This window comes from Bufo gargarizans, unplaced genomic scaffold, assembly GCF_014858855.1.
Source record: "Bufo gargarizans isolate SCDJY-AF-19 unplaced genomic scaffold, ASM1485885v1 fragScaff_scaffold_685_pilon:::fragment_2:::debris, whole genome shotgun sequence".
Lineage (NCBI taxonomy): Eukaryota > Metazoa > Chordata > Amphibia > Anura > Bufonidae > Bufo > Bufo gargarizans.
The window spans coordinates 261,205-285,840 of record NW_025334163.1 but is presented as its reverse complement, the minus strand read 5'-3'; the positions used below and the strand labels follow the sequence as shown (position 1 = coordinate 285,840).

General features: G+C 46.3%; 1 protein-coding gene across 3 annotated transcripts in view; it reads left to right on the top strand.

The window, feature by feature from the left end:
- Positions 1–1,017: 1,017 nt before the first annotated feature.
- The window catches only part of LIFR (LIF receptor subunit alpha), a 67,054-nt gene continuing 43,435 nt past the window's right edge, over positions 1,018–24,636 (top strand). For 2 of the 3 annotated variants that reach the window (XM_044273440.1, XM_044273438.1), the window contains exon 1: positions 1,018–1,136. The gene's annotated coding sequence lies outside the window, so the exon portion shown is untranslated. Of the gene's footprint in view, positions 1,229–24,636 lie in introns of all 3 variants that reach the window. The other variant, XM_044273439.1, reaches the window with a different exon arrangement.

Sequence of the window (24,636 nt, the reverse complement as noted above, 5' to 3'; positions counted from 1 at the left end):
TATACACTGCCTGGTATACCTCTACATGGAATCTGTATAATGTATACACTGCCCGGTATAACTCTACATGGAATCTGTATAATGTATACACTGCCTGGTATACCTCTACATGGAATCTGTATAATGTATACACTGCCCGGTATAGCCCTACATGGAATCTGTATAATGTATACACTGCACAGTATAACCCTACATGGAATCTGTATAATGTATACTCTGCCCTGTATAATCCTACATGGAATCTGTATAATGTATACACTGCCCGGTATAACCCTACATGGAATGTGTATAATATATACACTGCCCGGTATAGCCCTACATGGAATCTGTATAATGTATACACTGCCCGGTATAACCCTACATGGAATCTGTATAATGTATACACTGCCCGGTATAGCCCTACATGGAATCTGTATAATGTATACACTGCACAGTATAACCCTACATGGAATCTGTATAATGTATACTCTGCCCTGTATAATCCTACATGGAATCTGTATAATGTATACACTGCCCGGTATCACCCTACATGGAATCTGTATAATGTATTGGAGTGAAGCAGGCCCCGCCCTCACCAGCAGGAGGCGTGGCCCGCAGCGCTGATACGCCATGTGAACGGTATGTATCACGACTTACTGTATACAATCACACAGACAGGCCCCGCCCTCGGACAGCAGGGGGCGTGCTGCGGAGCGCTCATACACTATACATAGACCCCGCCCCAGACACTAGGGGGCGGGCTGTGATTCATAAACACTCTGCTGTCTCCGTACGCGCTGAGGCGGGCGCGTCCCCTCCCTCAGGCACTAGGGGGCGGGCTTCGCAGCTCTCATACACATACAGACTGGCCCCGCCTCAGACGCTAGGGGGCGGGCAGTGATTTATAAACACGCTCTGTTGTCTCCGTGTGCGTCCCCTCCCTCAGGCACTAGGGGGCGGACTTCGCAGCGCTCATACCTGATACACATACAGGCTGGCCCCGCCCCAGACACTAGGGGGCGGGCTGGGCAGCGGCTGGTCCTGGAGGAGACGTCACGGCGTCCAGTCTCCGCTGCTGGGATCCTGGGATGTGCACGGAGGAGGGAGCGGTGACTCACCCCGCACACTGCTCACCGCTGCGGACAGCACCGGCTCATGTGAGTCAGGAATGCGGGAGACACGCGGCTGGTGCCGGGGGACGGAGGCCCGGGGGCTGCTCCAGAGCCGCCACTCATTGTGTGTGGAGCATGTGAGCTGACATAGGGCTGCTGTATAATGTATACATAGGGCTGCTGGGTAATGTATACATAGGGCTGCTGGGTGACATAGGGCTGCTGTGTAATGTATGCATAGGGCTGCTGGGTGACAGGGCTGCTGTGTAATGTATACATAGGGCTGCTGTGTAATGTATACATAGGGCTGCTGGGTGACAGGGCTGCTGTGTAATGTATGCATAGGTCTGCTGGGTAATGTATACATAGGGCTGCTGTGTAATGTATGCATAAGGCTGCTGGGTGACATAGGGCTGCTGTGTAATGTATGCATAAGGCTGCTGGGTGACATAGGGCTGCTGTGTAATGTATACATAGGGCTGCTGGGTGACATAGGGCTGCTGTATAATGTTTACATAGGGCTGCTGGGTGACATAGGGCTGCTGGGTAATGTATACATAGGGCTGCTGGGTGACATAGGGCTGCTGGGTAATGTATGCATAGGGCTGCTGGGTGACATAGGGCTGCTGTGTAATGTATACATAGGGCTGCTGTATAATGGTGACATAGGGCTGCTGGGTAATGTATACATAGGGCTGCTGTATAATGTATACATAGGGCTGCTGGGAGACATAGGGCTGCTGTGTAATGTAGACATAGGGCTGCTGTATAATGTAGACATAGGGCTGCTGTATAATGTAGACATAGGGCTGCTGTGTAATGTATACATGGGGCTGCTGTGTAATGTATACATGGGGCTGCTGTGTAATGTATACATGGGGCTGCTGTGTAATGTATACATGGGGCTGCTGGGTAATGTATACATGGGGCTGCTGGGTAATGTATACATGGGGCTGCTGGGTAATGTATACATGGGGCTGCTGTATAATGTATACATAGGGCTGCTGGGTGACAGGGCTGCTGTATAATGTATACATAGGGCTGCTGTGTGACATAGGGCTGCTGTATAATGTATACATAGGGCTGCTGGGTGACAGGGATGCTGTGTAATGTATACATAGGACTGCAGTATAATGTATACATAGGGCTGCTGTGTGACATAGGGCTGCTGTATAATGTATACATAGGTCTGCTGGGTGACCTAGGGCTGCTGTATAATGTATACATAGGACTGCTTTGTGGCATAGGGCTGCTGTGATTGTTTCATTGGGGGTCATTACAGATGATGGGGGTGCTGTGTCTTTCTACATGTATGTAGCATGTGACGCGTGTCCTGTACTGTGTTGATGTGGCCGCTCCTGTACGTGCAGCTTCCCCGTTGTCCTCGTGTCTCTGCAGATATATAATATATATGTGATCTTTGTATTGATGGGACATGCTGTCGTCTGATCCGTAACGGTCCGGCCTCTGGGACCCCCATAATATTTAGGTCACGAAAGTTGTGTCATTTGGTAAAACGCAGCGAAATACGCATTTTTCCACCCGCACTGCGTCAAGCGTTACAGGAAGCGATTGTGGCAATTTCCAGGAAAAAGGGGGGGGGCAGGGACTCTTTATGCCCTGAAAACCGAAGGGTTAAGGTGTGGAGAAATCCGCCGTCCTGCCCGAGCTCCATTGTTTTTAATGGAGTTGCGCCATCAAAACTGTGTAATTGTTATAAATGTGCCCCATTCTGATGCGAGGAACAAATTCGGCTCTGCTACATGTGGCGCTGTGTATGCATTGTTGCTGGTTTTTCATGCGGACAGAATGTATAGGACAGAGGTTTGTTTTATGGTGGATGTTTTCTGTTGTCATGGATCATTGTCTGAAAAACTTCTGCAAAGAAGAATAAATCCTGCAGATGTTCCACTGAGTCGCCGGCTGCTGATATATAATGTGCTGTAGAGTTCCTCTGATTTGACATCCATGGGACCTGGCAGAACGGTCCGATATTCCAGATAATTCAGACGAGCGAGTTTTCCATCCCATCACATCCGGACTGAATCCTGACTTCGGGGTCGGTGCACACGAGCGTCGTTTATCGCCGGTCATCTCTGCGTTCAGGAAAATTCACAGAAGCTAATATTTTGAGCGTTTTTCACGCAGGCCCCGGCTCCATAGTAGTGAATGGGGCCTGTGTGAAAAACGGAAGGTGTCTGGATGCAAAGCACAGACTGAACGCAATCGCAGAAATAAACTTACATGGAAAACCATCCGCTTTTCCCTAAAAAGATCCATATTTCCCATGTGAAAGAGGCCTAAGAATCCCCTTTTAAAAGTGTGGTACGTTGTAAATCGGCGCACACCAGATCTGTGTGGGATAAGAACGCCGCTGAGACGTGGATACAGTTGTATCCAGTGTAGACAATGCTCTGTGAGCTAAACAGCCCGGGCTCCAGACTGATGCATTGTAACAAACTAGCACAGTTGTATCCAGTCTAGACAATGCTCTGTGAGCTAAACAGCCCGGACTCCAGGCAGATACATTGTAACAAAACTAGCAGAGTTGTATCCAGTCTAGACAATGCTCTGTGAGCTAAACAGCCCGGACTCCAGACTGATACATTGTAACAAACTAGCAGAGAGATTTGTGCAGCTGTTGCTGAAGAGTTTAGCTCACAGAGCATTGTCTAGACTGCATACAGCTCTGCTAGTTTGTTACAATGTATCAGTCTGGAGTCCGGGCTGTTTAGCTCACAGAGCATTGTCTAGACCGCATACAGCTCTGCTAGTTTGTTACAATGTATCAGTCTGGAGTCCGGGCTGTTTAGCTCACAGAGCATTGTCTAGACTGCATACAGCTCTGCTAGTTTGTTACAATGTATCAGTCTGGAGTCCGGGCTGTTTAGCTCACAGAGCATTGTCTACACTGGATACAACTGTCTTCACGTCTCGGCAGGACGAGCTGTGGACAGGATTACTGGCTCGGAGTATGTTCACATGTGACAGATAAGCTGTAGAGTTTCTATCATGGAATTGCATATTATTGTACCAGTGAAGTGGATGACATTTTAGGAGAGATCTGCTGCGTTATTGACCTGTGTTTAGGATTTTCAGTCTGCAGTGTGTCGCTCTGCTCTGCAGATTTTCACCCATTGGGATTACATAGGGTAAACTCTGCAGCTAATCCCTGTGTAATACGTGCAGATTTTGCCACCGGTTTATAATATCTATAAATGCTGCTGCACGCTGTGGCTCCGGAGACAGAAAGTAGCGTCAAGTCGAAATTAATAAATTTGCCTCATGAGCCAGCTGATTGCTATGTGTTTATGAACATTACAAAATCCTGGTGCAGGTCGGTGCCGTCCGTGCAGATGTAGCAGAGTTAAAATATATCCAGAAACATTCCTCATCCTGTACCAGTAGTGGCACCGATAATCGGATATTCTAGATTATGGAACGTCATGGTTTATAAAACTCATAAGGAGGAATGCGCAAAATAACATCGTGATGCAAGTTTAGCTGCACTAATTAAAAAATCTGATAAATATTCTACTACAACCCTGAACATTTCTTTTCTTGGTCGTCTTCTTCCAGACCTGTGAAATTCCACATCCTATGGCGAGTCTGTGCTAAAAGACAGGGGTGTAATGGATGAGGGACAACAAAACTGTGGTAGCTGCTCTTGCTTGTTGGTAGATGAAAGGATCCTCTGGGCCATCCGGAGCCTGTGCTCCCTGTGTGCGCCCTCATGGAACCACTGCTCGTAACGCCCAGAACGGCCTAGATGGTGGGACTTTTCTCAATAAGACCATCCTGCGCCTCTCAGTCCAGTGATGCGCCCCCTCTGTCTGTCAATTGGGCAAAATGTCTTTGAATGTGTCGTAGCAGTCAGCGATCTCTCACCCAGAGGTACACTACCCAAAAGTAGCCTCTGAGAGCGTTTTTATAGGGTAGCGGGGGAAGCACTTTTATGCCCTCTTGTGGCAAGACCCGGTGTCTAATTGAAGTCCACCTGTAATAATTTACATATCTGCCGGGGACAGAAAAGCAATCTGACATTTCTATCTGGTTGGTATTTTGTTTTTGTTGTGTATAATCATTTTTTGTTATTATTTTCTCAAATCCAGTTGCGTCCATTCTGCTACTTATCAGTTACTGTTCCTGAAGGGCATAACATATCAAGGACTTTCATTTTTTATTTTCACTGTTTACCAGTTTCCCAAGGAAGGTCACTACTTTTACCTTTGAAATCTAGACAATTTCCTTGAATTCTGGTATTTTCCAGGTTTTGACCTTTTTATACTGAGACTACAAGGACATAACTGAGAGCTTTATGTCCCTTGAGAAGGTTATGGAGGGCGGTAGTATTGTAGAATGTGTTACGTTTCAGAACAGCAGCAGATGGTGGTGGTATTCCATTACTGGGAGTGCGGAGGTATAGGTAAAGTGGTGCGGTCAGGACATATGCCGTATTCAGATAGTACCAATGAAACATTCAGAAACCTTTTAGAGACTGTTTCAATTCCTCGCTATTTCCTAGATCTGGTCAGTGAATGAGGACACTGTTTCCATTCAGAGGCAGTAATCCTGTCCATAGCCGGTCCTGCTCTCAGCTGAGAAGTGGAGACAATTGTGTCCAGTCTAGACAATGCTCTGTGAGCTAAACAGCCCGGACTCCAGACTGATACATTATCAGCAAGGTTAGATGCCAATAACTTTGAAAATCATGAATATCGGCCGATAATATCGGTAACTCCGATAATTGGTCAATCCCTACTAAACAGCCCGGACTCCAGACTGATACATTGTAACAAACTAGCACAGTTGTATCCAGTCTAGACAATGCTCTGTGAGCTAAACCCATCATCAGCAGCTGCACAAATCTGCTAGTTTGTTACAATGTATCAGTCTGGAGTCCGGGCTGTTTAGCTCACAGAGCATTGTCTAGACTGGATACAACTGTGCTAGTTTGTTACAATGTATCAGTCTGGAGTCCAGGCTGTTTAGCTCACAGAGCATTGTCTAGACTGGATACAACTGTGCTAGTTTGTTACAATGTATCAGTCTGGGGGCCAGGCTGTTTAGCTCACACAGCATTGTCTAGACTGGATACAGCTCTGCTAGTTTGTTACAATGTATCAGTCTGGAGTCCGGGCTGTTTAGCTCACAGAGCATTGTCTAGACTGGATACAACTGTATCCACTTTTAAGCAGAGGGCAGGACCGGCTATGGACAGGTTTACTGCATCTGAATGGTGACTACTGTTCTCATGATGGTGTCTAGATCGGAACCTCCACTTAGACATGCAATGGTTAAAACGATAAAATACCAAACGCAGCGTGATTTATATTCACTAGTAAATGTTGCTTCGCCTTCCCTGTGTAAATCTGTAGCTTTCATTACTTATTGACCAGTCCTCTACCGGTAATGAATGCAGTCAATAATTAATCCCTGTGCCGCACCCCGGGGTCAGGTCTGATGCCCCCTAGGTCAATGTCATTGATTGTAATCCATTTGTATTGCCTTTTTATGGGTTATTTGTGATGAAAACACATTGAGGGAGATTCCATCTCTTGCATTTTTCACAGCTGCTTTAGAAAATGTAAGGTGCGATCTGATTGGTTGCCGTGGGCATCTAAATCCCCCCGCCCCCCCCATTGTTCTTGTTTTCACTGCAAACGGCGCCACCCTTGTCCAATGGCTGAGTGTGGTATTACGCTGTTTAATGGCATGAGAACGACTTGCCCTCTCGCACACAGCCGGTGGAGTGCGGTGGGACTTTCTGAGCAATTGTTCACTTGCTTTTCCAGAATCTGAAGGAGCAAATCTATCAAGACGTTAGACATACCTGTGACGTGTGCAAGGGGAACTCCTGTTTTAGTGGAATCGACTAACCTGAACACCCCCTTTTAAGGATGGGTACTGTGGGGGGTCAATGGCGGGGATCCCCTGGTAGGACATAGGGCTTGGTGTACAGATGAGAGCTTTGTCCACATTGTATACTTTTATATCCGCCTCTTGGTGTATTTAGTGATGAGTTTTTTCCTCCTTCTTGTTGGCTCAGCCGCTCGCCTCCGCCAGGCATCGCCCGTTACATTGGCATCAGCGGAGCTTGGCATCCCTGCTTGCTGTTTGCAGATTCTTAGCCCCGTGACATCACCCTCAAAGGGCCCTTCCTCCTCAAGCGCTGTGACTTGGCTTTAAGGGCACGGCTGCTTGTTTATCTGAGTATTTTCCTGTCTCCACCTCTGCAAACTATTGTTCTAATGGTTCCAGTGTAAAAAGTGAAGCCGCCTCGCAAGGAAAGGGAAAATCTCCTACCGTTTTCGGTCTACGGGACCTATTGTGACCCATCTGTCTCCATGGTAACAGACTACAAACAAATGCTGTGTAGTCAGTCTGGTCCTGCATCTGTCAGTAAGGGCTCATGCACACAACCGTATGGCTTTTTCAGTGTTTTGCGGGCCGTTTTTATGGGATCAGTTGTTTCAGTAGTGGTTCCGTTTTTCCGTATGGCATAATGCAGTAATTACATAGAAAAAAATTGGGCTTGGCATAACATTTCTAATCGATGGTTCAGCAAAAACGAAACGTATACGGAAGACCTACGGAGTAAATTTTTTATTTTTTTATTTTTTTTGCTGACCCATTGAAATGAATGGTTCAGTATAAGTAACGCATTCTGAACTAAAAAAAAATGGCCAGTATACTGAACTGAACGCAAAAAACGTTTGTGTGCATGAGCCCTTAGGCCTCTTTCACACAACTTTTTATTTATTTCTCTTTTTTTCCGTTTGCTGGCCGTTTTTTGCGTTCCGTATACGGAACCATTCATTTCAATGGTTCCGCAAAAAAACGGAATGTACTCCGTATGCATTCCGTTTCCGTATTTCTGTTTTTCTGTTCCGATGAAAGATAGAACATGTCCTGTTATTGCCGGCAAATCACGTTCCGTGGCTCCATTCAAGTCAATGGGTCTGCAAAAAAACGGAACACATACGGAAATGCATCCGTATGTCTTCCGTGTCCGGAACAATCTAATTGAAAATTTTATGCCAGCCCAATTTTTTTCTATGTAATTGCTGTATATGCCATACGGAAACAAAAAACGGAGCAACGAATCCGTGAAAAACGGACCGCAAAACACTGAAAAAGCCATACGGTCGTGTGAAAGAGGCCTAAGTATAAGGGGACGGCGAGAACAGGAGGGTTCATTTGTAGTCTGTTTACTATGGAGATAAATACGATAAAAAGGATTTTTTTCTCAAATTGCCTAATTTTTCATTTTAGGTACAATGAAAGAATACAAAAAACAGTAAATAGGCCTCACCTCCAGTGGGTCTGGTGCCCGGTCTTTGCCCACCCTCCTGTACACTTGGCTCAGCTGAGTATTTAGTTTCCCCTGACGTCTGCTGTTTCAGGACGCCTAGAAGGAGTTCAACGGGAAACGGCAGACCTTAAAGGGGATGTCTCAGGCACTTCCTCTGTCCATATGTCTTAAAGGGGTTATGTCGTCTCAGACTTTGAGGGCTTATCCTAGTGATATGACATCAAAATCGGATAGGTGCGGGTCGCACTTCTGAGACTAGCACCAATCGCAGGATCGGGGCCCCCCAGAAGTGAAGGATAAGACATCGCACATGTGCGTCGTGCGCTCCTTTAATTTCTATGGAAGTTCTGAAACCATTTTTGGAAACGAATGGAAAGCACGCATCTGCAGCCACAGCTCCATTCACTTCTATGGGACTGGCCGAGATAGCCGAGCCGGCACTAGAATCTTTTCAGCAGTCCCATAGAAATGAATGGAGGACGTATGCTCCGTTCACTTGAGTTCCCATTAGGGGGATAGCTGTGGGTCCCACTTCTGGTACTCACGCCTATCTGACATTGGTGGTACAATGTGTAACATGAGACAACCCCTATAATGGATGTTATACCGCAGGGTTCAGCAACCTTCGGCTGCTGTGAAACCACAACTCCCAGCATTCACGGTGGCTTGGCTATTCTTGTAAATCCCATAGAAGTGAATAGAAATGGAGCATTCTGGGAGTTGTAGTTTCAGAACAGCTGGAGTGCCGTAGGTTGCTGATCAATGTTCCCTATTTTAGGGCCCACTGTGCTACCTGTCATATTCTTCCCCTGCAGCTGATCGCCGGGAGCTTCAGTGCATTTGAACGTCATGATTGCAGGGGGGGGGGGGGGGGGGGCGGGGCGCGGATTTAGTCCCTGATGTGATTGCAGCAGCCGTCCAGTTATAACCTATTGACCGGCGCTGGTCAGCAGCACTCACAGATCTGCTTTGTGGTTGACATTTGCTGAGTGTTCCAGTTTTAAGTTATCACCCTCCCTGTGACCCTGGTGCCATTCAGGCTGGAAAAGGGAGGGGTGGGGGTCACACAAGGGCTGTTTTAAAAAATTGATATCCCTGTAAAACAACTTCCCTGCAAGTCTTCATGCTTGTATGCAAAAGGGAGGGAGATAAAAAAGGAAGTTGTGACCATGCTGCTGAAAACACTAGGTGGGGGGCTGGGGAGAGCAATGGAGACATGCCTTATTTGTAGTTTTTCTCATCAGGAGTAGTGTGAATATGAAGTTTTATTCTGCCAGAATCTTCTCCTGCAAGTGCCCAGGAGGTGGAGCTTCACTGTGAAGTGCTCTCTGCATTCAGCTGCTTCACGGCCCCTCCTTTCTGCTTTTGAGTGACAGCAGTAGCATCCAACCAGGAGACCACTACAGCTGTCACTCGGTGCAGAGGGGAGGGGCTGTGAAGCAGCTCAATGCAGAGAGCACATAATAGTGAAGCTCCTGGACATTTGCAGGAGCAGAACCTGGCAGAATAAATACTTCATATTCACACTACTCCTTATAATAAAAGCTTCACAAATGGCATGTTTGTCCCCTGCTCCCTGGCCCCTATCTAGTGCCATCCAAACTGCTGACAGATGCCCTTTAAGGCAATGAATGCTGACAGAGGCTTTTATACCCCCAATTGGGGGGGGGGGGGGGCTGCTATAGTGGCCATGGCTGTCATCCAGCTGCCTCAGACCCCTGAAAGACAAACCTTCCTAATGATTTGCCCCCTCTTGTTGCCTGATTGACCTATTTGGCGCCTGTTATAAGGGGATAATGACCCTTGTGGATTCTAACGTTGGTCATGTTGTTTTTCAGGACTGACGAGGGCATTTTCCTCCCCTGTAGTTTATTCACGGTGACATTTGCTGATTTCCAAGAATAGCCTCCGTCTATGAAGAACATTAGATAATGTCAATGACGAGCTGAGTACATAACAGGGTGACCCGCAACTAAATATAGGCCTGATGAAGGCCAGACGTGTAAGTAACGTCCACCTGATGACCCTCATCATTCTCCGCGCTGGAGCAGAATATTCTCTATTACCTCGGTCACATCCCCTGGTTGGGTGGGAAAGCTCATCGGGACCGAGCATCCAGGCTAGACGCTAATTATGTTGTGTCTTTCATGGTTTTCCCTTCTGTTTCATCCGGTTGAGTCTCTTGAGCTTCCATCTTTGTGGAGAGCTCCGCTCCACTCCCTCAGTGACGGGGGACCGAGGAGGAGATGCAGGTTTCCTGTGGTTATCCTTTTTTAGTACACCTTTGTCAGGTTTTTTCTTCCTACTTTTTTATTTTTTTTATTTTTTTGTGTTATAAGCTGGATTTTTCCACCATTTTTGTGATCAATGTTTTGTTTTTGTTTTCATTCTATTGTCTTTTTGAGTGTTTTGGGCTTATAGTCAAAAAAAGACTATTAGCCCAAAATGAGTTGGGCCCCTTTCACGCGAGCGACGTTTTCCACGCCGGTGCAGTGCGCGACGTGAACGCATAGCACCCGCACTGAATCCTGACCCATTCATTTCAATGGGTCTGTGTACATGAGCATTTTTTTCTCGCGCATCAGTTCTGCGTTGCGTGAAAAACGCAGCATGTTCTATATTCATTTTTTATTTTTTTTGCGCAGCCCTGGCCCCATAGAAGTGAATGGGGCTGCGTGAAAAACGTAAGCAAGTGTGGGTGCGATGCGTTTTTCACTGATAGTTGCTAGGAGATGTTGTTTGTAAACCTTCAGTTTTTTATCACTCGTGTGAAAAACGCATTGCACCCGCGTGGAAAAAACTGAACGCAATCGCAGACAAAACTGACAGAACTTGCTTGCAAAATAGTGCGAGTTTCACTGAACGCGTCAGGACCTATCCCGTCATGCTCGTGTGAAAGGCCTTATATGCAATTATATTTAAAAAAAAAAGCCCCAAAAAAGGTGTCCATACACAAATACAAAAGCCTGCTTCCATCAGTCATGCGTTATATCAAAATTATGAATATATCTAAAAAGTTTTTTAGGGTAACACTGTATGATCACCAGAAATTTTTTTCAGACTATGAGCCCAAAACACTCAAAAAGACTATACAAATTTTGAGAAAAAAACACATTGATCACAAAAATGGTGCAATTTATTTTCATTTTTTTTATAAAAACACATTGGAATTTTTATTTTATCTTTAGCCTAAAATTAGTAAAATGCAACGATAAAAAAATTGTCTCCAAAAGCCTTTCATGTATATTTTATTTTTATAGCACTGTATTTGGAGAAAAGTACAGCAGCTCCAGTTACAGGGGAGATGAGCCCTGTTGGGGTAGGTCCACCCGTGACTTGTGTACTGCGGATTTTACACCCTGGAATTACAGAGAGAATTTGCTAAATTTTATGGCACCAGCAAAATGAATGTTGGGGAAACCGCATAGCCTGCCGCGTTCCGCGGTTTCCCTATCTCCCATGCACTGCAATGGACACTACTGAAACGGCAAGCATCGGGTGCTCCACTGTTTCCAGGCCGGCTGGCGGTCCGGACTGTGTCTCTAATCGCAGGGTCCATTCACAAGTCCGCAAAAATGGGTCCGCAAGTCCGGACCCATTCATTTTCAATGGAACCAGAATGTGCTGTCCGCATCCGCGGATTTGCACTTCTGTTCCGCAAAGAAATACATCATGTCCTATTCTTGTCCGCAATTGCGGACAAGAAAAGGCATTTTCTATGAGAGTGCTGGCGATGTGCGGTCTGCAAAATGCGGAACGCACATTGCCGGTGTCTGTGTTTTGCGCATCTGCAAAACACATACAGACGTGTGAATGGAACGGTCCATTCACACGTCCGTAGTGCATTGCGGATCCGCAATACACCCGGCCGGCACCCCCATAGAAATGCCTATTCTTGTCCGCAATTGCGGACAAGAATAGGACATGCTCTATTTTTTTTTTCCGGCTCCGGACCGGAAGATCGGGGCCCTGCTCTAGAAATGCGGATGCGGACAGCACACTGTATGCTGTCCGCATCTATTCCGTCCCCATAGAGAATGAATGGGTCCGCACCAGTTCTGCACAATTGCGGAACGGATGCGGACCACAGTTGAGGATGTCTGAATGGAGCCAGATGAGACGGCCCCTTTAAAAGATCTGGTAAGCCAATGCGGACTGACAGGACACTGGGAAGGACCAGTAACACCAGGGCTGCTTCATGTCTCCTCCAGCGTTGGCTTCTGACGTGTCCTGTTCCCTGGCAGAGCTCCTGAACGTCAGCTGTTTTGGTTTCGGAAGCCATTGACGTCTGTTTGGGAAATCTGAGTCCTGTCCGAGTCGCAGAGAGCGGACCCTGCACCTGTTCGTAGGTTCATTTGTGATAACCTTTGGAAATCTGTGTCATGAATTGTTCAGAGAATGGGGAAATGTAGTATTACACAGGACGTCTAGGGAACCTGCAGGGGGTTACTGAATGGGGGTTGTTTTCATGAGACCCTAAGTTTGCATACCCGAAATGGTGAAAAATAGAAAGTACAAGGTGTCCCTCAATACGGTCATTCACATTGGCACAGAGAGCTAAGGTGAAAAAATAAAAAAAATTTGGTCCGTAAAAGGATTTTCCTAGTATTTTGATCAGATCGAAACCCAGAGAATCGCCTGTTTAGGATTATCTTCAGTGCTGAAACTAGTGACAAACTACACGGCTCCGTCCATCCCCCGCCGCTCCCAGTTTGTGAGCTGTTTCCACTGCCAGACCTCCTGCAGAACAGCCGACTGGTAGGGGTGCCGGGGTTCGAGCCTCCGTCCATCTGATATTGATCAGCCATCAATATAAAAGTCAAGGAGAACAATCTGTGCCTCAGAATGTGGTGAGGTGGCGTCCTGAAGGCCAAGATTGGCCACATCATTAAGGGGTTAATATCCGGCAGCAGAAGGGATTGTGCGAAGCGTCCAATACGTTTGTGCACTTCAGGGAACGCAGCGTAACAAGGAGGCCCATTGTGGTAGAGGAAGCTCACGCCGTCCCTTCTTATCAATGGGCGGCCTGTCTAGTCCAGGAGCCGGTAGTGAGGTGTACTGCCCGTTATGGGTTACAGAGCAGTGCACGCCCGTGTAACGTAGAGCTGCTGATGATGAGCTCTTGCATTGACCTCTCGCCCCTCCGCTGAGTCTCTGCTCCCTCACTTTGTATATACAGCTCTACCCTGTCGACAGAGTGGGAACAATATTGCAGGAGCCATTCGCACCCTCAACTGGTAACCTCCATCTGGACCTTCTTTGCAAACTGCTAGTAATTCATTCATAACTTGTAGAAGGAGTAGTAGAGGAAAGAGAGATGCTCTAGAATTCTTATTACACAAGGAGTTACTAAAACAGACGTGTCAGGAGAGGTGATGGGTCCTCTGTATATCTTCACAGGCGGGTTTAGACGGGCCCATTGTGAGAACGCTTCCTTCCCGACAGTTGACTCAGTAAAGGACACATTTACATGCAGCGATCTCCTTCACAGTATGAGGACGAGCGATCCCTCATCTCCGTACAGAATCCTTATTTCTGGGAAGCCGATCGCCGTTTAGACCGCACAATCTGCTGCCCAGAAGCCATGATTGGTGGTGGCAGGATCACCCGATGGCCGAGCGCTTTCCTCGTTCATCAGCTGATCGGCAGCACATTCAGCCAGGTTATCGGGAATGAGCGGTCGGTCGTTCCCGATAATCTGGGTGGTTATTGGTTCATCTAAATGCACCTCGACTGTTTTTGTTACTTTGTTTCTTTTCTCTTCCGTTAGTAACTGTTTTATTATTTGGACCTTAGTGAAATGCAAACAAATGTTGCGGTTGAGGAGGCGCAGGAAACCTATACTCTGAAGGTAAACAACCACAAAATGCTTTCTGCTAATGAATAATGCAAATAGAGATAAACGCACAAGACGATCAGAACGCCGCGCAGGAGGAACTGTCACCAGATTATTCACGCTACATTATCAGATCAGCCAGTCCTGTCTGAATAGTCGGGTTCGGCCGATATTCATGTAACATTGTATGTCCATTACTGCAGCATCCGACTACACGGGGAGGGTTTGTAGTCTGTCACAGCGGAGACTCCTAGGTTTGCATGTGAGCTGTAAGATTAAAGATTAGTGGGATCCCATGAGGTGTCCTTATACTGTTACTTCCTTCCAAAAAAACTGGTTGTCGTCTTTCCCAGAATGCACTGTAATTCCGGACAGGCTGCACCGCGCGGTAGCGTAAAGGCTGTAGGTCTGGGATCTCGTATTGACCGTGGATTATTTGATATCTGATGTATTTTATATAGTTATCGCCTCATAGGTCGAAACGCGTCAGTCAGGTTCTTGTAAGGATACAGCTTGTTCTGTTTATTTAGGTAATTTCTCGGAGTAGCTAACACTTCAGTTGCAATGAGCTGAATGATTGAGGTCAGAACGACTTCTTCTGCCAGCTGCTGCGTTTCATTGACTTCCCTAATAGGTACCAGATGACTGGGGTCTGGTCTGTGGAGCCTGCCGCAGGACGGGGAACTTATCCCTTTCGTGTCATCACAATGTGGAATGTTCTGACGTGACCTCCATGTTTAGTGGTGGGTAGTGTTGAGCGAACTTGTGTTTTTTAAGTTCGGCGTCTAAAGTTCGGGTTATCGAAGAATCCCGTTATGGATTCCGCTACCAGGGACCATAACGGAATTTAGAATCCATAACTGGATACTTCGATAACCCGAACGTTAGACGCCGAACTTAAAACACAAGTTCGCTCAACACTAGTGGAGGGTTTTCGAGGTGGACACCATATTTGATTGCCATGGTGAAGTGTTTTTCTTGTCTGGAACCCTTTTTTTTATTTTATTTTTTGAAGCCCAACACCAGAGTACGGTGACCCATAGAGATTTAAATATTGGTGACCTCCTCCTCTGAACACTGTGGCCTCCTCTTTGACATCATGTCCATTGGTCCCAAGACTTTTCCACATCTAAGGCTCTGTCAGGTTGTTCCAGTAGAGTACTCTGGATCCGCCATTGCCGGATACTACTGCTTTTTCGCCGGACCCCATTAACTATAATGGGGTTCGGCAGAAATCGGGCCGCTACCCACCAAATTTGCAGAGAATCAGGCAGACTAAAACTGCTGCACATAGCGGCTTTTGTCCGGCCAATTCCTGGCATTGTCTATCGGATTTGCCGGTCGGAACACTCAAGTGAATGGGACTGAGCTGCATTACCGAGCATAGCCACTATATAATGTATGGCGCCATACTTGGTATGTAGTGAAGAGACTACGACCCCTTAAAACAGCAGGTCGATGGGGTGCCTGGAGTTGGACCGCCCCCCCACTGATCTAATATTTGACCTATTTTAAGGATAGCTCATTAGTATTTAAAGGGCACTCACCAGCAGGGTCAACCCCGTTAAACTAGACCTGTTGCGTGGCTGGGTTTATCCTGCTGATCAAGATGATACCTGCCTTGGTAAAATCGGTTCCAGTGTTCCCAAGAAAAAATACTTTTTTTTTTATTCTTCATGCAACTAAACGCTACAGTACATGACTGGATGGGGCCTAGTCACTAAGTGCCGGCCATGACCCATCCTCAGGATACGTCATCAATATCAGCTTCTCGGCACCCTCGCCAATCAGCTGTTTGAAGAGGCTGCTGCGCTCGTGGGTCTCTTCAAAGCATTGGATAGCGGCTGTGCTTGATATTGTAGATCAGCCCAATTCAACTGAATGGGACGGAGCTTCGCCTTGGCCAGGTGAACGATGTACGGTGACCTCACTTGCCTTGCAAGAGGCCTAAGCACTCACAAAGCACCGCAGCCTCTTCAACCGGCTGATCAGCAGGGGTGTCTGGAGTCGGACCACTGTCGATCTGATATTGATGGCTTCTCTTCAGGATAGGCCATCAATGGCCACTTCCTGGAGAACCCCTTTAACTGTCCTATTTTGCAAGAATGTTAAAGTTAACGGCTGGTTCAGTCCAACATCTCATTAATGACCAAATTGGTATATTCAGATCATATTGTAGAAGACGTCTTCTCTGACGCTTGCGTTTCCAAGAATTCTATTTTTATTTTCGGAAAATTCCTCCGTAAAGGAAATGTGGCAATTAGTAACGGGATTTCAGCGAGGAGTGTGCCCGGCAGGACAAGAGGAACTTATCAGCTCTGTGACATCGTGTTCTCTGAGTTGTCCTCACTGTGACCGCGTCTGATGATGGTTTCCAGTCACCATGCATGGATCCATCAATCGTGGACCATTCCCAGTATGCCAGCCGGTATCCCATACTCCTCCCAGTTAAACTTTCTCAAATAACTGGATGATTCTTCTCCATTTTAGGACCATTCATAGCAGACATTGCGCAGAGTTCATAGGGGATTTTGCTTTTTTTGACCTAAAAATTGCTGCATTGGGATTTGAATAATTATAAACATATGACTGTTATTAAAGGGAAACTCCGGGAAAAGTCCCATAATCAGTAGGATGAAGTTACTAGGATTATGTATCCCACCAGGGCCATTCCATTACACTGGTCCTTCAAATGCAAGTTCCCAGCATGAGCATAGGAAATATCTACTGGTGCACCTTACTGGGCTGTGCAGCAGAGGTTTCCAAAAGAACCTCCCCCTTCTGACATCACTTCCTGCTCTGCAGCTATTGGCTGAGGATGCTCTGCTGTGCACCTAATGCTGGTAATATGGGGAGCTTTCTAGTCCAAATGGTGGCGGAAATGTGTAAAATGGCGGAGAGATCTCTCAGTATTACCAGTCTCCAGTAGTTCAGTCTGTGCATACGGGTGGGCTGAACAGGAAGTCTTTGAGGTCCCACTCCAGCCAATAGCTGCATAGCAGGAAGTGATGTCAGAAGGGGGCGTCGGTTTGCCAACCTCCGCTGTACAACCCAGTAACTTTCCGCAGTAGTTGTTGTAAAGACCAATCGTAAATTGAAACGTGTGTTTGAGGGACCAGAGATTTTACGTGATTCTAGAAGAGCGATTGCAGTTTCACTTTAAAGCCCACCTAAAACTTTTATTTTCTATTAACTGTTCACATCCATCCTGCTTGTAGAGACCCCTTGAAAATGATCTGCCAAAAACCGGGCATTCGCTAAGAAAACCCTCCATCTGGGCGTTAACATTGCTTTCAGTTTTGATGCGTAAAGCTTTATACCTCGTGGCAGAGCGACGACCCTCATCTTGGCTTTGCCCGGTTCCCATGATTGTACAGGCCGATTTATATGGGAACTACGCAAGAAACAAATTCTGCTGACGCCGTTTACTATCGTAAAGTACAATCAGTTGACATAAAAAAATAAAATTAAAATAGAAACATTTGCTCCGAAGAAGTAGCGGAAAGAGATGGAGTAACTATTAGAAGGATCCTCTGAAGTAGTTATTTCCAACTTTTTGAAAACTTCAGTATAAGCTGCTGTCACAGGACGCGAAACGCGATGGGTCCATAGGGTCCAGTTCACCTGTCGGACGCTACAAGCGTCTTTTTCTGTGTCTGTCACTGACCAGAATAACTGTCATACTTACTGGTATTCTACAGCCCGCAGCAGTGATGTGCATTTATATTGTGAATAGCCAATTTAAAGGGGTTTAAAAAAATGATGGCAGTGGGATTTCAGTCGGTTAAAAAAAAATTTAAAATATAAGAACCGATACCTCGCCGGTGCCCCGCTGCTCCTTTTCCAATGCCGCTCTGGTCTCTGCTTCCTAGTCCCATCTTGGCATACAGGAAATGCCCACTCAGCCAATCAGTGGCCACGTCAGTATCCCGCCTCAGTCGGTGATTGGCTGAATCGGCGTTTCCTGTGTGTTGAGACAGGACCAGGATATTAGATGAGATGTGGGCAGTGTTAGAACAGGAGTCACAGGAGTACTGGCTCTTTTAGGCCCCTTTCAGACGAGCGGGTGTCATGCTCCGGACTCGTAGTGCAGCCCCCGGCCTGAACTTCCAGCACTGCCGGGGTCGCATAGCATTATATTGATTCATTATTATTATTATTATTATTATTATTATTATTATTATTTATTAAGCGCCATTCAGATGCTATGTAAGGGTCAATTCACACGTCCGTTGTTTCTTTCCTGATCTGTTCTGTTTTTTGCAGAACAGAAGAACAGATCTGGACCCATTAATTTTCAATGGGTCCTGAAAAAAATCGGACAGCACAATGTCTTATTTTTATTTTTATTTTTTCAGTTCCCATTGAAAATGAATGGGTCCAGATCTGTTCCGCAAAAAACGGAACAGATCAGGAAAGAAACAACGGACGTGTGAATGGACCCTAACCCTTACAGTTCTGGGATGTATTGGATAACATAGACAGCATTATGGCAGTGTTATCCAGTACATTCCAAACCTCGAAGGGTTACGCAGCATTATAAATCAGTATAATGCTATGTGACCCCAGCAGTGCTGGAAGTTCAGGCGGGTCCGGAGCGTGACACCTGCTCGTCTGAAAGGGGCTTTATTGTAATTTTTTTTACTTTTCTTCTGCTGGAAAATTCCTTTTAAGACCCTTATCAGATGGCTGTAGTAAGGCCGTATTTGCAGCTGTTGCGCTCCCCCCGTACTTCTACTGAATTAAGAAAACCATGGGGCTCCGCAGTGAATTGCCTTTCGGTCCTTCAGAACCACGCAGGGTCCACCCGTGATCTGAAGCCTAAAATTAGATCCTATTGTGGGAATAAGAAATGGATCTTAAGTGATGGAAGCGGATTTTATATCTGCATCATTCTGGACCGTCTTCAGGGTTCTGGAGTTTTTAAAAATCACATATTTGATAAACCAAAGTGCACAGACCTATTTAGGGGCTAATGGTATGTTACTGGGGTCTTGTTCAGGACGCCTATACAAGAGGCGTAACTTTACGCCACAAAAGCCTCATCTTACATCTAAATCTTGATGCAGATTTTCCCCGGATTGCAGTATAAATGTGGCATGGTCTGAGGGCGCCCTTCCAATGACTTCTTCCTGATGTCTTTTAATTGGGGTCTGGGGGGATTAAAATTGAATAGTAGTAAAAAGTAATATTAAAAGTTAATGTTTTTTTTTTACTATAATATTTACAATTTGCTAAAAGTAATCTGCATTGTAACAGCGTATAGATGTCAAGTATACAGTATGCCCATCTGAATGAGGCCTTACAATGCTTAAAGGGATAGTTTAGGATGTCTGTAAACGTGACAAACTTTACACCACAGATGGATCCGCCACAAAATCTGAGTATCTTGTGTGTCAATTTTGATGCAAACTTCCCCTCTGTATTGCAGCAGAATTGCTGTGGATTTTGGGTGAGCGCGCCCTTACAGTGACACGTCTCCTAACGGGCCTGAAAGAAATTTCTTTAATCGGGGCAGGAGAATAATAGTAATAGTAATAATAATATAAATGGTAATAAAATTATATGTAATTTTATTTTATTTTATTTATAGACAATAGAATAAAAATTATATTAATTACTAAATAATGATACTGTAAGATCTGCATTGTAACAGAGTATAGCTGTCAGTACTCCTAATGTAGAGTATAAAATATGCCCATCCGAATGGGACCTTACAATGGAACTTTATTTTCTGACATCTTAAAGGGGTCTTCTGGTATTTACTGTATATATTGATGAGCTTCCCTGCATCACTGATATCCTATAGGCAGGGCCGTCTTTACCAAGAGGCAAAAGGGGCAGCTGCCCCGGGCCCAGTTGCTCCTGGGGGGCCCAAGGCAGCTGCCTTTTGAGCCCTGCTAGCCACTGCCCCGGGTGTCAGGCTGTCAGCTACACAGGGGGTGCTGCCATGCCATGCCTGCCGGCACTAAGTCCAGGCAGTACTGTGAGAGCTGTGATCTAGGACCTTAGATGACATCACCATGTGACCAGTAACCTAGCAATATTACCTTTCACAGGGCTATGAGGTCATCACAGGTCCTACCAGGAGTGTTGCAGGAGAAGTTTGTGGACTCAGGACCTTTTAGATTACATCAGAAAAAGGTGACAGGGGTTGTTATGCTAATATACTATAAACTACTGTATAGTGGGGTGCTGTATACTGTGTGGGGGGCCTGTATAGTGTGGGGGGCTGTATACTGTGGGTGCTATACTGCTGTACTGTATACTGTGGGTGCTGTATAGTGTGGCGTGCTATACTGCTGTACTGTATAGTGTGGGGTGCTGTATCGTGTATAGTTTGGGGTGCTGTGTACGGTGAGGTGCTATACTGTGAGGTGTATACTGTGGGCTGCTATACTGCTCTACTATATACTGTGGGGTACTGTGTAGTGTGGGGTGCTATACTGCATACTAGGGATCGACCGATATTGATTTTTTAGGGCCGATAGCCGATAATTTATACCGATATTCTGGGAGTTTTCATTTTTTTAAAAAATTTTAAAAAAAATCCTACACAAATCTGCTGAAAATTAATGTTCATCGTTAATGTGTTTTATTTTTTATTTTTTTGTAAATCTTTCTTTTTCATTTATACTTAATATATATTTATTTTTTTTAAACTTTTTTTTTTTTTATTATTATTTTTATTTTTTAACTAACTTTTAGCCCCCTTAGGGGCTAGAACCCTTGTCCTAGTCACCCTGATAGATCTCTATCAGGGTGAATAGGAGCTCACACTGTCCCTGCTGCTCTGTGCTTTGTGCACACAGCAGCATGGAGCTTACTATGGCACTGCGCCACCAATGTTTTTAATACTGGGGTGGGGGTGGGGGGGCGCACTGCGCCACCAATGAAGCTTAATCTCTCATTTATTCATATACAGGAGGCGGGAGCTGGCTGCAGAATCACATAGCCGGCTCCCGACCTCTATGAGCAGTAGCTGCGATCCGCGGCACCTGAGGGTTTAACTACCGCAGATCGCAGCTATTGCTCATAGAGGTCGGGAGCCGGCTATGTGATTCTGCAGCCAGCTCCGCCTCCTGTTCAATTTGAAATTGGAATGAATGAGAGATTTCTCTTCATTGGTGGCGCAGTGGTCACAGTCCCTCCCCTTCTCTTGTCCCCTGTCCTTTCATTGGTGGCAGCGGCAGCAGCATCACAGGGGGGAGGAGACACTGCTTCCTTCTCCCCTGTGCTGCTGAGGGAACACGGAGAGCGCTGACAGCAGCACGATCTGTGTTCCCCATACGCTATCGGAATATCGGCAAAATAGATGCCGATGCCGATAGCGGTCAAAATCCTGAATATCGGCCGATAATATCGGTAAAACCGATAATCGGTCGATCCCTACTGCATACTGTGTGGTGCTGTTTACTATAGGGTGCTATACTGCATACTGTGGGGTGCTGGGGTGCACTGTAACACTAGGGTGAGCCGAGCCCCGGTCTCCTTCCTGCAGAGCGGTGCCCACTTCCAGCCTGAGCCCAGAGCACTGATCCTGAGCTGCTGGAGTCTTCAGAACTGGAAGTATTTACAGTCATTCACTGAACTCTACCAGGGGTGTGGATTTTTGGTGTGTGTTGTGGTGGAGGGTGTGATTGCCTGCTAAGGTGTGGGAAGGCAGGATCCAGGGGGCCCAAGTAAATTTATGCCCAGGGTCCAATCAATATTAGACGGCCCTGCCTATAGGTGGGGATAAGACTCCTGGCACCCCCACCAAACTGCTCTTTTGGGCACTATATAGCAGAATGCTCAATCCTCGGGGTCCTGCGGTATTAAAGTGAAAGCTGTCGGCGGAAACTACACAGTGAATAGAACCTTCTAGCCAGTGTAATAGTTTCCACCACCGCAACAGCTAATTGGCGGGAGTGTCGGCCCCCCCACTGATCCTATATGGAGGGCCTATCCTGAGACTCTGCCAAGTCCTGGGGGGGAAAAACCCTTTAAAATATGTTCAAAATGTTCTCAGCTGATCACGATGAAACCCCCATCCCTATAACATGCACCGGAAAGAAGAAAATCCTCATGCTAGTAGGGTCCTCACTAAAATCCGGTAAACCCCCCCCCCCCCCTACAAATTTGAAGTCTTTGTGGTGTTGCGTTGGCTGAGAAATTACTTCATCTGTTACTGGGAAAGATGGGGGACTGAGAAATCCTTGCTGCAGTATTGCCCTGTTATGTCTGCGATGGTTCCCATCTTCTTGCTGGTCATCCTCCTCCCAAATTCTGCGTCCCTTGAGGTTTTTCCCTCCAGCAGATGGCCTCGCTGCAGTTTTTCCTATTTTTCTTTCATTTTTTCTTTCCTCTAATAAATTAGATTAGTAACGGAAATGTCTGTGCCCACGGACATGGGGGCGATATTTCCAGCTGGCAGCGCGTCTACTCCAGGAACGTTACCTCCTCACAACTGAACCACCTCTGTTCTTCCTAAATGCTAGGCCCAGCTTTTCCGCTCCATGCCAGCGCAGCAACTGTTTGTGTAGTCACATTGGGGAGACGCTCGAGGCCACGGACACAAAGAGTTGAGTATACGTGTGATAGTACTCTGCGGGAACGTCTTCCCTTCCCTCCTGCGGGAAAAAAATAACTTGCTGGGAGGCGTCTTTCGCTTTCCTGAACATGTGACGGGGGAAGCTGGCATGTCGCCGACATGTACGAGCTGCCATGTAAAAATAACGTTCTAATAATCTTTTTAATATTGAGTTGAAAAAATTACAATGTAACAATTTTCCAACTTCTTGCATTGAATGATTTTGTAATCTGTAGCATTCGGCAAGTGAACAATGTAACCCTACAGGGGCTGAGCTGGGCGAGTGCAAAATGTGTTATTCACCTGATTTGTGGAGGTCCCTGTGTTTGAGCCCAGCACATTGTGAGGCAATGACGCCAATATTAGATACATTAAAACCCGTTTCAATTAAAGCAGACGTGCTCAATCTGCGGTCCTCCAGCTGTTTCAAAACTACAACTCCCAGCATGCCTGAACAGCCTACAGCTATCAGCCAACAGCAGGGCATGGTGATAGTTGTAGTCTTGCAACAGCTGGAGGGCCGCAGGTTGAGCATCCCTGAAGTAAAGGGTTTTCTAAAAATCTTATTGAAAAGTTCTACAGACTTTGCATCTCAGGATCTCTGATTGCCATTAATGAATTAGAACACTTTGGGGGTCATTTACTAACCAGAAGTACGCCTATATAAAGTCTATTTCTGGTGCAGATTGCGGTGCAACTTTTCCCTGGTCACTTAGAGTCTAAAAAGGGGTGGGACGTCTCATCTACCATGTTCTATGCCTGGTTTAAGTGTAGAAAAATGGTCTCAATGTAAGAAGGCAAGGAAGCAGCGGTGGATCCACAGCCACCTATAGGGGGTGTTTAAGATCGGTGTCTAAAACGCTGGTCTTAATAAATGACCCCTTTTTATATTTTAATTCTTTACCTTTCTTTAAGATCTGTGCTTGCTGTCAGTGACTTAGATCACTGTTTCCATTCAGTGGCAGTAATCCTGTCCATAGCTCGTCCTTCTCTCAGCCCGGACTCCAGACTGATACATTGTAACAAACTAGTACAGTTGTATCCGGTCTAGACAATGCTCTGTGAGCTAAACAGCCCGGACCCCAGACTGATACATTGTAACAAACTAGCAGAGTTGTAGTAAACTAGCAGAGAGGTTTGTGCAGCTGCTGCTGAGTTGAGCTCACAGCATTGTCTCATTCACTGACAACAAGCACCTTTCCAGTCCCTTACCAACTCCCCTCCGTAGGGTTTGACTTTTTCTAGTCCAGTCCAGAACATCTGGCAGTTTCATTGAAATGTCCATTGACCCACGGAATAACAACCCCTTTAAGACTGTTCTATTGTAGAGTTTAAGCGGTTGTCCCACCATAAGAACTTGTAGCCTATCCACAGGATTGGAGACAAATACCTGACCAGTGGGGCCCCAGGATCACAAGAACGGGGTCCCTAACACAGGTGGATCAATGGTCGTGCGTGGACGCTGTGTGCACGCGCTTAACATTCCCTTTGGATGATACATGGGGGTCCTAATAATCCGACCTCTGCGCCCGCCCCCCACAGTCAGATTCTCATTACTTATCCCGTGGATAGGCGATAAGCGTTTATGGTGGTAGCTTCATAAAGGGCAAGCTATTGAGGTCCACCCTTGCACCCACGCCCCACCATATTTGACCACTGTGACAGTGCCGGGTTGATCTCTGCCCCCTTAGCAGTTGTCGGCTGCCAGTTTGCTCAAATGCGTGGACATGCAGACCCTACTGGGCCACTTGTCAACAAACGCCCTGACGTCCTGCTCCGGGTTTGTACAGGCATTGTACAGAATTACATGGAGCTGCGCAGA